This window comes from Pan troglodytes, chromosome 6, assembly GCF_028858775.2.
Source record: "Pan troglodytes isolate AG18354 chromosome 6, NHGRI_mPanTro3-v2.0_pri, whole genome shotgun sequence".
Classification (NCBI taxonomy): Eukaryota; Metazoa; Chordata; class Mammalia; order Primates; family Hominidae; genus Pan; species Pan troglodytes.
Genome location: NC_072404.2, coordinates 103,684,301 through 103,698,318, shown reverse-complemented (window position 1 = coordinate 103,698,318; position 14,018 = coordinate 103,684,301). Strand labels below are relative to the sequence as shown.

Below are 14,018 nucleotides of genomic sequence, written 5' to 3'. Positions count from 1 at the left end.
CTGCTGCAGCCATGGCTGAAAGGGGCCAACGTAGAGCTTGGGCTGTGGCTTCAGAGGGTGGAAGCTCCAAGCCCTGGCAGCTTCCATGTAGTGTTGAGCCTATGAATGCACAGAAGTCAAGAATTAAGGTTTGGGAACCTCCACCTAGATTTCAGAAGATGTATGGAAACACCTGGATGCCCAGGCAAAAGTTTGCTGCAGGGGTGGGGCCCTCATGGAGAATCTCTGCTAGGGCAGTGCAGAAGGGAAATATGGGGTCAGAGCCCCCACACAGAGCTCCTACTGGGGCACTGCCTAGTGAAGCTTTGAGAAGAGGGCCACTGTCCTCCAGACCCTGGAATAGTAGATGCTTACTGACAGCTTACACTCTGTGCCTGGAAAAGCTGCAGACACTCAGTGCCAGCCTGTAAAAGCAGCCAGGAGGGAGGCTGTACCTTGCAAAGTCTCAGGGGTGGAGCTACCCAAGACCATAGGTACCCACCTCTTGTATTAGTGTGACCTGGATATGAGACCTGGAGTCAAAGGAGATCATTTTGGAGCTTTAAAATTTGACTGTCCAACTGGATTCTGGACTTCCATTGGCCCTGTATTCCCTTGGCCAGTTTCTCCCATTTGGAATGGCTGTATTTACCCGATGCCTATAACCACATTGTAACTCGGAAGTAACTAGCTTGCTTTTGATTTTACAGGCTCATGGTCAGAAGGGACTTGCCTTGTCTCAGATGAGACTTTAGACTGTGCACTTTTGGCTTAATGCTGAAATGAGTTAAGACTTTGGGGGACTGTTGGGAAGGCACGATTGGTTTTGAAATGTAAGGACATGAGATTTGGAGAGGTCAGGGGCAGAATGATACAGTTTAGCTGTGCCCCCACCCAAATCTCAATTTGAATTGTAGCTCCCAGCATTCCCACATGTTGTGGGAGGGACATAGGGGGAAGTAATTGAATCATGGGGACAAGTGTTTCACATCTTATTCTTGTGATAGTGAATAAGTCTCACGAGATCTGATGGGTTTATCAGGGGTTTCCACATTTGCTTCTTTCTCATTTTCTCTTGCTGACACCATGTAAGAAGTGCCTTTTGCCTCCTGCCGTGATTCTGAGTCCTCCCCAGCCATGTGGAACTGTAAGTCCAATTAAACCTCTTTTTCTCCCCAGTCATGGGTATGTCTTTATCAGCAGTGTGAAAATGAACTAATACAGGGACCCATACAATGAGATGTATAAGTGGCCCCTGCTTAGAATATGGATTGGCCTCAGTTAAAAGATAGACCTAAGCTCTAAGATGAGAATTTGACAGGACAGGCATATCTGTTAGTCAGGCTTATTTGAGACTAGGAATAGGGAGCCAGGCAGGACATTATATAATCATCAATTATATAATTAATCATTACACAATCTTCAATCAAATATATTGATCTTTCAGTGGACATTCTGTGACACGATTTTAAGTATATTGCATTTGCAATCTTTATTAAGCATAGGATTAGCTTTTTGGCCATGAAAACACGTTGTTCTCTTTTACTTGCTATAAGAAATAGCTATGTTTCTTTTCATCCTCACTCATGAGTTCCAATACCCCAAATATTAATACAGGGAATATATTGGCCTCAAAATGCATTTCCTAGGTTCATTCATTCACTAAGCATTTATTGACCAATAATCACATGACAGATTTAATGGTAGGGTCTGAGAATAAAATGTTAATCTGGTGTGGGTGGATTTTATTGTTTGTTCACACAGCATTACTTCCCCTCTCTTCTAGTGACAGTACCCTTTTCATTTGAGGAAAACCTCCCTCCTCAATTCCAATTCTGGTAGGGCTGCCTATCACATGGCCCCACTGGTCCAGGCCAGATGGCTGGGAGTATGCTACATGACTGATTAGCCACAGTGGTTCCTACCTCTGGCTATAGCTATTGGTCCTAGCACTGGACCAATCTCAGAGCATTAGTCTAAACCCAGCTCAGATTTTGTACTTGGATGCTAGGAGACAGAGGATTTTTTTGTTTTGATTATTGAATTGTGATCATGTAATCTAAAGCTGTTTATAGCCAAACCAGCCCCCATCCTAGGTTCTCTCCTAACATTTGCAGGAAGTTATCGATAGTGAGAAAGAAGATCACTAACATATAAAGAGAAGTACAGGTGAAAGTTGGTGAGCTAGAGATGAAGAGAAGATAGAGATATAGAGACCATGGATGATGAAGGGAGCTAGAAATAGAAGAAAAGGAGCATAGAGAGAGAAGCGCAGGTAAGAGATGGAGATGGACAAAGAGAAAGAGAAGACTGACAATTTCAAATAAGTATCTGGAATGCCTGAATATATAGGCAATATATCCACTTTTTATCATACGTGAATTTCAGTAGGCTTTCTGTCACTTGCAACAAATGGAGACCTTGTTAATATTAAACAGACACAATTTTTGTCCTCAAGGGACAGATAATCTACTGGGAAGGCCCAGAATTAGGTAGGCAATGCCAAGGAGGTGGGGTAAGATCCGGGACAGATAAATGCAGGTGGTAGGAATGCATAGGAAGAGAAGCTGACCATGTGAGGGAAGACTTCTCACTGGAAGTGTCATTTGAGGTAAGACTGAAGCATCTCCAGGGGGTGGGTGAAGAGTGAGGGGAGTGCTGCAGGTAGAGGGAACAGAATGCTTGAAATTTCCAAGGCAAAAGAATGCAAAACAAGTTTGAGAAAATGGAAGAAGTCCTGATTATCTCTGGGGGTAGTCAGCAAGGGAGGAATATTGAGAGATGACTCTAGAGAGGTAATAAAAGGGCAGATCCTGTGAGGCCTCCTAAAATGGTTAAGAATGTTATGGGTATATCACTTATTTGCTTTATATTAAGCACTAGCTATACTCCAGACATTGGGCCAGAAATTCAAGACAGAAGACAATAGTTTGTCTATGAAGATTATAGTCCAATGACTTTTCTTGGATTTAAGTATTTAAAATTTGTAATAATTCAGTTTATTTTCTTAGGTCCTTCATATTTTCTCTTCCAAATGAACATTACTTCATCAAGAGAGTCAAGAGGAAAAATGAAAATGATTGTCAGATTACTCAAATATATTATGACTTTGACTCCTCAGTGCCTCAGTTTTCTCATCTAACATAGGTTAAAATGGGTAGAGGTGGCTCCTTCAGGGAATATGGAAATTAAGAAGCAGTACTTTATATGAATGACTGATGCTTTTCTGCAATTTTAGTTTTTGTTGAATATTCCAGTTTACAAACTCAAGAGTAAGCTGTCAAGTCTCATAGTTTGGCCATACAGGAAAGTAATAGAAAGTGCCAAAGACAAAGGCCCCTAGTTCATCTTGAAGGGTATATCAAATCCTTTATGTTATGCTCAAAGGTGTCCACTGAATTGATCAATGCCGTTATTCCGACTGTGAAAGAAATTGCAGATTAATCAGTAGTATTGACAGAGGTGATTGTTAAGAATGGCATGTCCTGAATTATTTTTGTCAGATGAACATAGTAAAATATTTGCACAGAAATTCACCTGGCTACCATGAGACTTCAACTTTTTTGTTTTAAATCTGTTTACCCTGGAGTAAAGATTGTGAGGTTGGCAAATGAATCAGTGGCAAGGGTAAAACTGTATATGCTAGAGAATTCTACTACACAAAAATCTCCTTATTGCCTCTTTTACCTAATGGCATTAATGTGGAGAGTGGAATGGTTGCCCTCACACCTCAAGACAAGTGCTGTTCAGGGCTTGATTAGATGAGGCCAGTCCTTCTAGTTACCTGCATCTCAGGCACTCATCTACTGAAGTGGTGAAATAATGACGACAATGCTATTATTAATTTAAAACTTGTGTTGGCAGTTTTGATAAAAAAAAAAAGAAATTGTGGGACTAGAAGGGACCTGGAAAAGACAGTTAGTTCATCTTAGATATATAACCATTGACCCTGCTTTTTAGGATTTTCAGAAAAAGGAATTCAGAATTCAGTACTCTGTACTGGTAGGAGATGTGTTGATTCTTCATTCATTCACTTACTCTATTATTCAGCAATTACCTATACAGGGAATGGAAATGAATTGGGCAATAAGGCAGACATAATTTTTCAGCTTTCATGGAATTCATAATCCAGTAAGGAAGAAGGGCAATAAAACAAGAAAGTTTGATAAATGATGACATATGTTATACTAACCTAAGTATAGGGGGCCACAGGGGCCCATAATGGGGGCTTCTCTCACTTGGTCTAGGGGATTGGGGAAGGCTTGATGGAGGAAGTGAGTTTCAAGTTGAGGCTGAAACAAAAATAAGAGTTTTCAAGTGAAGTCAGGGTTTGGGTGGGGCAAGGAAAGGGGGAAAAAAGACAATATTCTAGGGAAAGGAACAGCATGTGTGAAGGCCAGAAGATAAAAGTTTCAGGCAATGTTCCAGAATCTCTATTGTCTTGGACACCATGAGAGGTTGTCTTCCTGTGTTTGTTTTCCGAATCATGCCTCATCCACATCATAAAGGTTTGCAAGCTAGTTGTACTCCTTTCCATGCTCGTTGCTTGGTGAAACTCCATCAGAGGCCTAGGCCTAGGCTTAGGTGTAGCTTGGAAGGAGGAATGTGGGCAGAGTTCTACCTGGGGTCTGGTGGCCCTGCGGTGAAAAAGTTAGTGATTAAGAGCACAGGCTCTGACCTAACAAAATCTCGGCTTGGAGTCTCAATTGTTCTATTTCCTAAATTTATATAAATGTAACATGGAAACATTAACAAAAAAATATTTTTCCTGTAGATTTGTTATAACAAATTAATGAAAGAGATCCCTTGGTACAATTAAAGAAATCCCGTGGTACATTCTCAATAGGTATTGTTATTGTTATTCTTGTTGTTATAATTTCTTTCTCATCTGATCTGAAGAAGCAGAAGTGAGTTTAATCACAGTTACTGAAGAAAACTATCATTTCTTACTTTCTATTCTTTAGATTTATTTCAAAATCATGACATCTTTTTCCCAGCCATTAACTTCACTATTTCAGCCACAGGTGGTCCATAAGTTGCCCGATGTGTAGTTCTGAGTTAAAATCCCTGAGTGTGTGTTTATCACTAATTTTGGGGAATATTGGAATATTAGAAGCCCAAGTCTAATTAACATCTGGTAAGGTGTGTATGTTTCCAACAGCATAAGGCTGGTAATGGCATACCCCTCAAATGTGAGAGAAGATGGAAAACATGTCATTGAAGTTCTGTTAGTGATAGTCACAATGACATCTGCTTTTTAGACCTGGATGCTGTTTTCCTGGAACTGGGATTTAATGCATTATATATTTTTCTCTTCCTGGGGGAGAATAGTGAAAGCAGACCTAAAAATAAGCATAATCATGAAGTGCTGATTGTTTAAAAGGCAGAAAGGTCACGAAGATACAGGAAGGGAGAACCACAAGCTAGAATTACTAATTCTAAGCCCCAGTGGAAGATGAAGAGGCTCTTATTTACACATACTGGTCTCAAGTCTGAGACTACCCAAGATAAGAGGCATAAAGGTCCCCATTTCAAATTACCAGGCATCTGTAGCTAATGACTATATTCAGTTATAGTGCATATGGCAGGTGAATGTTCTCCTCTCCGACTTGTTCCTGCTATTATCCAGATAGCTACTCCTGTTTTTCATTTTTGCTTTTTTTCTTGCTAAAATCACAGAGCTGAGCAAAGTAGTAGCAAGCCATCGGGACCTGCTAATCAAATCTGAGAGACCAGGGCTCCAATCTAAGCTCATCATATGACTTAAGAGGCCCTCATTTAGACAGGATCTGAAAAGTCCCTTCTAAAGCCTTTACAAAGTGAGAATAATCTTCATTAAGTGCTACAGATTTCACAGAACAAAAATGGATTAGGGGCTTGTCACAGGAAAGATAATTAATGTGCTAGAGAGAAGTATAGGCAATGGAAAGAAAAATTTCTCCATAAGAAAAGAAAAAAAAATTACAACAGCCAGGGCGGATAATGATTAACCGTTAAGAAGCAGTTCCTGCTGGCTTCATTTTTACAGTATAATTAAGAGAGTGAGAGAGGTCGGGTGAGAAGAGACACGTACACATGCACAAAAGGAAATAACTCACATACAGAAATACAATCTCAGAATTGAAAGGTACATCAATAGTTTTTGTTGTTACATTAATATTTATTCATCTCTTCTTAATGTAAAAATTCATCTTTTCTTGTGTTGAAGTCCTCCAAAACATCTTGCCAAATTGCCTTTCGATACATTCTTGCTGAAAATATTGTTGTGTATTGGGAAATTATTTTGAAATTATTTTCTAAGTTATTTTGTAGCTGAAGAAGTCTTAGACGGCAATTTTTCTCTACTGTTTAATTCTGCTATCTTGCTTCTCATAGTTCGTGCTGAAATTGGTGTTATTTTAGGCCCTGAAGCAAATGGTTCTTTCCCCCTTTTCTAATTTCCTCCTTTCCAGACAGTGGGGCTTGGCTTTTTATCAAGGAATCAAATGCCCACCCTATGGGCCTTCTGGGACTTTTTCCAACCTAAATACATTTCTTTCCTGTGAATGTGTAATCATTTGCAAGAGAGTACACAGCTGAAAACCTGTTGATAGGAAATGCTAGAAGAGCCAGTTCTTTTTCTGTGGTGCTAAATGTATCTTGGATAAAAAGAATTAATAATTATGACTTGCTATTTACTTATAATTGCAATCAAAATTCAAGAGGAAAAAGGAGATTGCCCTTTCTTAGGTAGGGTGTCATATGATATCTGCACTTCAGTGGAATTGTACTGAATTCAGAATACAGTCCTAGGCTTTGCATTTCAATTAGATTCCATCCACTTGAAATATGGTTCCATGTTAAACACAAACAAAAAAATCTAAAAATGAGTATGATGGTCTAGCTTCATGGCTTACTGGGAGACAGAACCCAAAAGACCTCATTGAAATGAAATGATCATTATACAGGATGTGTTAAAGTGCAACAGTGTACAGAGAAGAAGCTCTTAATTCTGCCTGGGATTGATTGCGTGTGGGTTTGGATTTCTTGGAGGAGGTGTGGTTGAAGTTAGTGCCTGAGGAATTGAGTAGGGTGTCACCTGGCAGAAAAGTGGGGAAAGGACATTTGACTGCCATCAGAATTATCTTGTGAGATAAAAATGTGATAATGACATTCTATTGCTCCAAAGCTTCCAATAAACTCACTTTACTTACACAAAAAAAGCCCCAAATACTTAGAACTCATTATTTTAACACTCTTTCATAAATGCATGCTTAACAACATAATGTTTTTCTGGTGTCTTTGAGGGCAGGCTTTATGTGCAGAAAAGACTACTTGTGATTCTTTTGGATTTTCAAATTAATATTTGACTTATTACAGATATATTTTTTCCTCTGTCGTTTACATTCAACTTAGAAAAGCATATCTCAGCAATCACTTTCAAGCAGATCTTCAAAACCTAATTAATTAAAATTGTTTAAATATTTCTAACTGAATTTTTAAATTTAAAATACTTGATTTTTTAAGACCGTAAACTAAATAACAAATAAAATCTTTTAATTACTTAAGTGAATTTTAAGAAACACAGTTCTATCATCTATTTAATTTTACTCTGTCATTAACTACATTTGAGCTTAACCCCCTTTAGCTTCAAGAACTCTTATATCATAATCTGCAGAACTTAATGACAAGTGCAATTCTAGTGATTAAAAAACTCCTTGTTAGTTTCCAAACATCAAAGCTTTGCTTCTCCATTCCCTACTGCCTGAATTTCCTTTTACTCTTCTTGGTTCTTTCTTCTCACTCTTCTTTCAAGACCTAGACCCTGGCTCATCTGCTCAAATGAAACCTCTGACTCTTCAGTGTTGTTTGTTCCTGAATTTGGGCTCCAGATTAAGTATGTATGTGTCACTACCTGGGGAACTAGCCCTTTCTGCTTTAGTTTTTTTGTTTGCTCTTTGACTTCTCAACTTGATTGGGAAACAACCCAAATGTCCTTTAGCTGATGAGCAAATAAAATGTGGTATATCCATACAATGAATAGTATTCAGTCATAAAAAATGAATGAAGTGGGCTGGGTGCAGTGGCTCATGCCTGTAATCCCAGCTTTTTGGGAGGACAAGGTGGATGGATCGTCTGAGGTCAGGAGTTTGAGACCAGCCTGGCCAACATGGTGAAACCCTGTCTCTACTAAAAACACAAAAATTAGCCAGGCGTGGTGGTGTGTGCCTGTAGTCCCAGCTACTCAGGAGGCTGAGGCAGGAGAATCACTTGAACCTGGGAGGCGGAGGTTGTAGTGAGCTGAGATTGCACCACTGCACTCCAGCCTGGGCAACAGAGTGAGACTCTGTCTCAAAAAAAAAAAAAAAAAAAAAGAGTGAAGTATCGATACATGCTACAACATGAGTGGACCTTGAGAATATGCTAAGTGAAAGAAGCCAGACATAAAAGGTCACATATTGCAGGATTCCAGTTATATGACATATCCAGAATAGGTAAATTCACGGGGACAGAAAGCAGATTAGTGGCTGCTAGAAGCTGTGGGGAAGTTAGAGGGGAATGATTGCTTAATGAATCTGGGGTTTCCTTTTGGGTGATAAAAATGTTTTTCATGAAACTAGGTGGAGGTGATGGTTGCCCAGCATCATAAATGTAATAAATGCCACTGAATTATACATTTCAAACTGGTTAAATTTATTTTCTATAAATTTTATGACATTAAAAAAAAGCTGCTGGGAAGATTCTGGGTGAAAAGCAGAGAGCAGTGTTAATAAAAAGTGACAAGTTTCTGATAACTTCTGAAGAAATAGAATTAAAGTAAAAGTGGAGAGATTTGCCTAAAATAAGTGTGGGATAGCTCCTTTATTGTAACAGGAAGGAAGGAAAAAAGAAAGATGGGCAGATATAGATGAGTTTGTGCATTTGCTATTGAGAAGTTGAGGAGAGCCCATATTATAGCATGTATTTTCTCTGTGAATTAATGTGTGAGATCACCATGTGCTGAGAGAAAAGGGGCTGCAGGATGAGTTAAAGATTTAAGGACAATTAAAATTTTTTTTTTTTCTGAAATAGTTATTGGAGAAAGTGAGAAAGTATAGACCAGAGATAAGTATTAAGAACTGGTTAGGCTCAGAGCCTGCTTGATATTGGGCTTTTGAAATTACAAAGGAATTTACCAAACTGCCATTTTATGTGATCCTCCATGCCCCCACCCACACACAACTATGTTTAGCTACTCAGGTGCAGGCATGGAGAAAGAGCTGGATAACCCAGGATTGGGGCTTTGCTGGACTCATGTAACTAAAGATAGTATAGCAAGAGAGTTAAGATAATTGACAAGAGGGCTACTGAAACAATGAGTCATGCAATTAGGTTATCTCAGGAGGGAAATCAGGGAAAGAAAGAAACGGTTGATTAAGAGAAAATAGAGGGATCAATGCATTGGAAGTGCAGATAAGGTTGAATAAAGGCCAAGGGGTACCCAATCAACTACACTAAAAATAGAAGATATTATAAGAAGGTGATGCAAGAATTAATGATTTTGTTCGTGGGAACAGGTGAAATAGAGGAGATGACATGAATGAGGGACTACATTGGAATGAAGAAGAACCTGGAGGAGGTAAAAAAACTGAAGGCTCCGGATGTCGGGTGAGTCAGAGGGTTATCTGTGAAGATATTGGTTTCATTCAGCCTTTTGACAGGACTTTAGTAGTAACCAAGTTGGGAGCTGGATGCCAAAGCCTTTGGCTAAAGAGAGGGAATAACAAAGTGGTGGCTTGGGTGCGAGTGGGATGGTTAAAGAGTAGTAAAGCCAAATGGAATGGGTCTGATGAGCAGTATTTGAGAAGACAGGTTGGAAGAATATTGAAGTAACAGGGAGTATCGGGCCGGGTGCAGTGGCTCATGCCTATAATCCCAGCACTTTGGGAGGCCGAGGCGAGTGGATCACGAGGTCAAGAGATGGAGACCATCCTGGACAACGTGGTGAAACCCCCTCTCTACTAAAAATACAAAAAATTAGCCGGGCGTGGTGGCGAGCGCCTGTAGTCCCAGCTACTCGGGAGGCTGAGGCAGGAGAATGTTGTGAACCCGGGAGGCAGAGCTTGCTGTGAGCTGAGATCGCGCCACTGCACTCCAGCCTGGGCGACAGAGCAAGGCTGTGTCTCAAAACAAAACAAAACAAAACACACAGGAGAGCATTAACATTAGCTCCTGGCCCTAGAATAGTTGAAACCTGAGATAGACAATGACCCAGGAGTGTGTTGCATTGACCAGGTGATACATTTTAATTAATGCAGGAAGGAGGAGGAAACCCTTGAAAAGGGGGTTGAGTGTACTGAGTGTATCAATCAGGGACTGGTGGTCAAGAAGATGGGAATGATTCCAAGTCTTTCATACCATGGGAATTTAATTCAAGACATTGGTTACAAAGATTTTGGCAGGACTGGAAGATCAAAAGGTGAGAACTGAAACGGCTGAAGAATTATAAAGGGAAGGGTGGATTCTCAGTGATTGGAAGGTGCTCATGCCCATAAACCAGCCCTTGCTATTATACTATGCTGCTGAGGAAACTGTCATAGCCAGTCCTGGACCCATCTTTGCCAGGGCTAGAACCACTAACAATGTGCTGCCCTGGATGGGCTGCTGGAGTCCAGAATTCTGACTCTTGCTTTCAGTACAATTGCCTACAACCAGAAGCAGGAAACTGACCCCTCTCTCTCACCTTCTCATCTCCTACCATTGTCTTCTATTGGCAGAAGGAAGCAGTTGATAGGGGTTCTGAGAAAAGACGTTTGCAATTTTCCAGTCCCAGCAATGTAGATCCAAGGGGAGAAAGCTAGGTGTGGGCTGAAAGAAAATCCTGAGTAACTGGCAGGGGGAGGGCTTGCTGATTATGGATAAGCTATTCCAGAGGGCACAGGGAAGGGTTTGGACTATTATGTACAGGTATTCACTGGGCCAGGGGCAATGTGTGAAGAATAATGGGAAGCATCTCCTATCTAACTCTCAGTTGAAGATCTGAGAAAATATAGAGAAATGAAAGAAAATTCCCCCAAGCTACCACCAACACCTCTACTAATAATGCATCCATAGGTCTACCTTCCCTCCTGTTACCATAGATGAGCTCACCATGCTTGTCAAGGAAGACCAGTCCTGTGCCCTCTCCCCTACTCAAGGACATCATGCTAGCAGTTGTTTCCTCATTCTTTAGCATCATATATTTTTTCTTTCTCAATTGTATCATTCCCACCAGCATTCAGTCATGGTTTAGTTTTCACATTTAAAAAAGAGATAGAAAGAAGGAAAGAAGCCCCTTTCTTGATTCCATTGTATTGTCTTCTGACTCCGTGATAACGAATAGTAACTCTATCTTTCCTGTTGTTCAGACCACAAACTTTGGAATCATTTTTCTTTCTTTTTTTCTCTCACTACTGCCCCCGCCCTTTCCATTCTCTGCATCATTCTATTGATTGAATCCTGGCAGCTCTGTCTTGAAGGTACATCATCGAGAATCTCACTACTTCTTACCAGTTTTTTTTTTTTTGAGACAGGGTCTCGCTTTGTTGTCCAGGCTGGAGTGCAATGACATGATCATGGCTGGCTGTGGCCTTGACCTCCCAGGCTCAAACCATCCTCCCACTTTAGCCTCCCCCATAGCTGGGACTACAGGCATGTGCTACCATGCCCAGCTAATTTTTGTATTTTTTTATAGAGACAGGGTTTCACCACATTGCCCAGGCAGGCCTTGAAATCCTGAGCTCAAGTGATCCTCCTGCCTCAGCCTCCCAGAGTGTTAGGATTACAGCCATGAGTCACTGCTCCTGACCTGCTTACCACTTTTGCCACAACTGTTTTAGTCTATCTTATACACAGCAGCCAGATGATCCTTTGAAAATGTTTTTTGGTCATGTCAGTTCTTTGCTCAAAGCCTTCCAAAACTTTCCTATGTCATGTAGATTGAAGCCCAGAGTCAATTCAATCACTCGTAGGCCTCTGCAAGATGTGGAGTCTTCCCTTTGACTTTTCTGACCTTATGCTACTCCTCCCCTCACTCATTCTGCTCTAATCTCATTGGTGCCTTGCTGTTTCTGAAACATACTAGACACACCTCAGGGCCTTTGCACTTGCTGTTTCCTTTCCTGAGATAGTCCTCCCAGTTACCCACATGACTGACTCACTTACTCCTTTTAGGTCTCTGCTCAAATGTCATCTCCGAGAGGTCTCTTTGACCAATCTACACAGAGGAGCAACTGCTTGCAACCTCTTAATATTGATCAACATCTGCCAGACCATCTATCTACTTGTTTATTTTTTCCTTGTTTTTCTTCCCCTACTAGAAGGTAAGGTTGAAGAGGACAGGGCCTTTGTTTTCATTTTGTTCTTTGCCATGTCTTGAGAAAGTGCCTAAAAGGTACATATTGAGTTGAATGAGTACATAAAAGCATGGAAGATAGATGGATAAATAGATGGATTGCATTTTGTGAAGAAGACACCAGACTAGTTTCCTGGCTCTGTTCTTCGGCTTTGGATACCAGCTCTGTGATTCCCTTGATACTTGTGGGAACTAGTGAGACCTACAAACCCTCAGGGGAGGCCATCATCACTTCATTCTGACCCCAGGCCTTTCTACTTTGATCCAAAGGGACTCACTTATATTTCTAGATTAAGCATTTTATTTTTTCACTTTTGAAAGTTGAGGATTGTCTTTGTTTTCTTAGTTTTCTCCTGAGAAAGAACACAAACATGTTAATACTGATGAGGAAGAATCTCTTAATTCATGAAATGTTCTGATTTTTAGTACATTTCTCTTGGACTTGATGGCTGTTTTGGTTAGGAATGCAGCATTGAACTCCAAATTCTGAATATTATGCAGAAAAATCTACACTTCCGAATACATTGATTTATATCTGGTAGGAGCTTCTGAGGAGTGTGTTATTTTCCCCAAGCAGTGTACTTTTTTTTTTAATCTCATAAAGGGCAGGATAATTTGCATTGCCATTTTAAGTTGTTTGGAAAATATGTTTATCTCTCTGTCTCTCTTTCTCCCTCTCTCTTTTAACACTTTGGTTGCTTTTGAGTATTAGTGAATTCTTCCCATGTCCATTAAATACACGTGTGTGCCAGAGTGACTGTGCTCCCCGTTGCATGCCTGCCTCCTCCTCTTGGACACATGAATGAGGAGCTGGGAGGGAAAGGGTGCAGGCAGAGAGGAAGCAAGAAAGAGCAATAACCGAGACGGAAAGTATGCGTAAAGCCTGGGAGAGAGGCTGGAAGAAAGACTCTAGAAGAAATCTGAGAGGCCAGCTTCAGGGGTAGAGAGCAGCTGTACTGCATATTGCCTTCTGACAAATCAGTTGAAATGTTTCATAAAAGTCCTCAACCCTTTCATCAAATGCAGGGTTTTTGTTTTGTTTTGTCTTCTTTCTTCTGAAAAGCATATAAAGGTGTTGAGAATGCAATGTTTAATTAAGGGAAAAACGGTTCAGTTCCTGTGAGTAAATTAATTTCCACCTTTAGGCAACTTAGTGGAGTGTTTCCTAAGCCAAATGGAAGACTCTGGAAAATAAAGATCCCCAGTAGCTGATCCGATGAAAATAGATTAAGGTCTAGGATTTTTAGAGGAATGGACAGAAACATTTTTGGTCTTTGTAGTAAACCTGTTTTATATTGACTAAGCAAACCAAATCAGACAAATGGGCATACTTGGTCAATTCAATTTTCCAAGGCGCGTCACCAGAGTTGCAAGGTGACTTGCAAGTGGTAGTGATCTAGAGACCCAGGGTGAAGAGGATTTCTGGGATTCTGGCTTGATATAATTATTCAAGTTGCTCCTTTTACTTGACGGCTCTGTGTAATTCAGGCCTGACATTTTGCTTTGTTTACACTGTATATTTGTATATGCTAAGGGAAACTTCATCTGCTAAATGATGTTAGCAGATGATTGGGAATAAACATTTAAAATGTTTGCTCTGGTGCTTTCTGTCTTGCTTATTTTGGAGGTGGGGGATGGTGCATTTTAAAACATGGGACCATACTAGATATAGTTGGGGGATATGGTA

General features: G+C 40.4%; 1 long non-coding RNA gene across 1 annotated transcript in view; it reads left to right on the top strand.

Moving 5' to 3' along the window:
- The window catches only part of LOC104007326 (uncharacterized), a 52,575-nt gene that overhangs the window by 14,143 nt on the left and 24,414 nt on the right, over positions 1–14,018 (top strand). Inside the window, exon 2 of the long non-coding RNA XR_010158904.1 lies at positions 9,516–9,606. This is a non-coding gene — a long non-coding RNA (uncharacterized LOC104007326). The remainder of the gene's footprint in view (positions 1–9,515; positions 9,607–14,018) is intronic.